This window comes from Triticum urartu, chromosome 1A (assembly GCF_056163025.1).
Source record: "Triticum urartu cultivar PI428250 chromosome 1A, HENAU_Tu73, whole genome shotgun sequence".
Taxonomy (NCBI): domain Eukaryota; kingdom Viridiplantae; phylum Streptophyta; class Magnoliopsida; order Poales; family Poaceae; genus Triticum; species Triticum urartu.
In genome coordinates, this window is record NC_141873.1 from 459,011,139 (window position 1) to 459,014,077 (window position 2,939).

Sequence of the window (2,939 nt, forward strand, 5' to 3'; positions counted from 1 at the left end):
ATGACCTAGCATTTTAAGTTGTAGATAAACATAACATGGCCTTGCCATAAACTTAGCATAAGCTGGCCGCCCAAACAAGGCGTGGTACGGACTTTTGATCTTTATCACCTCAAATGTCAATGTTTCTGACCTTGAATCATAGTCATCTCCAAAAGCTACCTCCAAAGCTATCTTGCCAATAGGATATGCAGACTTACCAGGCACCACACCATGAAAGACCGTATTTGACGGTTTAAGATCCTTATCTGTCAACCCCATACAGCGGAATGTATCATAATACAAAATATTGATACTACTTCCCCCATCCATGAGTACTTTGGTAAACTTATATCCCCCAACTTGAGGGGCCACCACCAAGGCCAAGTGACCTGGATTATCAACCCGGGGTGGGTCATCATCTCTACTCCACAAAATAGGTTGCTCAGACCAGCGTAAATACTGAGGTACTGCCGGCTCAACAAAGTTTACTGCCCTTTTGTGAAGCTTCTGATCATGTTTGCACAAACTAGTAGTGAAGACATGATATTGCCCGATGTTCAGTTGTTTGGGATTGCTCTAATAACCCGACTACTGCTGCTGATGATGATTCCCCTGATGGTTGTAACCTCCCTGGTTGCCTTGGTGCCCTTGATTGACGTGTCCGGTTTGGTTGCCTTGAAACCCTAAACCAGAACCACCAACTCCATAACCTGGCCCGTGGAAACCTCCTCCTAAACCGCCGGGCGGGCCGTTGTCATGTTGGAACATATTGGAATTCTTGAAATCCCGCACGACATAACAGTCCTTCCAAAGATGTGATGTCGGCTTCTCCTTCGATCCATGCTTTGGACAGGGCTGATTTAACAAGCGCTCCAAATTGAGGCCTGAACCTCCACCCCTCTAGGGCTGCTTGCCCTTACGATGCTGGCCATTCTCCTGCGCGTTGGTATTTGCAACAAAGTCCAAGCTACTGTCGGCCTTGCACTTACCACCGTTTCCATGGCTTGTCGGATTATGCTGTTGACCCTTGGCATTGCCGTTCTTCTTACCTTTCTCCGGTTTGTCCTCCTCTAAATCCAGATCCTTGGTATTATCTGAATCGGCGTATTTAACCAAAGCGGCCATGAGTGTTGACATATCATTGCAGTGACGTTTGGGCCTTCCCAATTTCTGTTTTAGCGGTTTGAAATGACAATTGCCCTCTAATGTTAACACTGCAGTGTCTGCATTGATACGATCTGATGAATGCAAAATTGCTGAGACCCGTTTGACCCAATGGGTCATGGACTCCCCTTCCTCTTGGACACAAGCGGCCATATCCACGATTGACATCGGCTGCTTACACGTATCCTTGAAGTTCTGGATAAACCGGTGCTTCAATTCAGCCCATGACCCAACAGAGTTGGTCGGCAAGCTCTTCAACCAAGTGCGAGCTGTCCCTTCCAACATCATGGTGAAATATTTAGCACACACTGCCTCATCCACATCTAACATCTCCATTGCCATCTCATAGCTCTCCACCCATGCCTCTGGTTGCAAATCGGCGGTGTAATTTGGTACCTTACGAGGTCCCTTGAAATCCTTGGGCAGTCTCACATTACGCAAAGCAGGGGTTAGACACGGCACCCCTAAGGAGTTGAACATCACTCCTGGCTCCACGGAGGCCGTGGGGTGAACCGGAGTATGCTGTCATGCTCCATGTCGAGCCGCCAACTCGGCCTCCCGACGTGCGCGGCCATGGTCCACAACATCTTGCGCATTAGTGCCTCCCCCGGCCGGGTTGTTCCCTCGTGGTGAATTTCGGCAACATGCACTACTGGACACGGCCGGTTCATCCTCCACGTGTTTGCTATAGCTTCGGCTTGGACGGGGAGTGGAATGAATCCTCTCGTGACTGTGTGAACACGCCTGCTGTTGATTTAGTGTTGTTTGAAGGAGATCCCTGGCCCGACGTGCTTCCACTGCAACTGGTGACTCGCGGTCGGTTGGGAGGGCCGCCAGGCGTGAAGCGGTGGCCACAATGTTGTCCAACGGGTTGGAATAATGCCTGGGCGGTGTTGGTACATACTGTGGCACAATGTTGTTCTGGCGAGGCGGGTCTGTCGTGCGCAGTTGAACCGGCGCTCTTGTTCCCGGCACCCCCGCCTGGTTTAGTGTGGGTTGGCTACCAGCTCCTGCTCCTGGTGTGTTGAAGAGATTCTACGGCTCATAAACTGACGGGAGACGTGATCGATACCTTCTTCTCATGACTTCCTCTGAAGCATTCTGATCCAGTCTAATCCAGTAGGCCTGTGCTTCCAATTTCGCCCGCTCTGTAGCCATCCTAGCATTCTCTGTTGCCAGGTATGCCTTAGCCTGGGCTATCTGATCTTTTACCTTTGCAATCTACGCATTGTGCTGATCCCTAGCTGCTGCATCCACCTCCGCGGCCATCAACGTTGCCAAAGCGCCGAACAAATCAGACAGGACTTGGGTCGGAGGCGGCGCCGAGCTTCATGCCCCTGCTAATGTGGCCGTTGTTGAACCGGAGAGCATTGCTGCGGCGGTAAATGAATGAGGCATCGATTGTGTGCCGGCCATGAAGATGGCGGCTCGGTTTGGTAGATCGGGGGAATCCGGAACACTGTTGCCCTCGGATCCTCCATCAATCCGGCCGTCCTGCAACTGGTAAAGTGATTCGGTCTCTCCAGAAGACTCGTCATCAGAACAGACCATGGTCTCTCCATCGGACACCGGTCCATCCTCGCACCTCGATCCATGGATGACACCCACGAAAACATGCCTTGCCACATGCTGAACCGGCGAAGGACTTGCACGCCGAGCCGTTTCGATGATGTCGGTGCAAATGTCCGGCTCAGGGGCTGGTTCGCCGATCTTGCGATGAAGACGTGAATCCCACCAAAGGGGACCCGGTACCCGTATTCGATTGAATCGGCCTCAGGACCCCATCCTGCATTGTC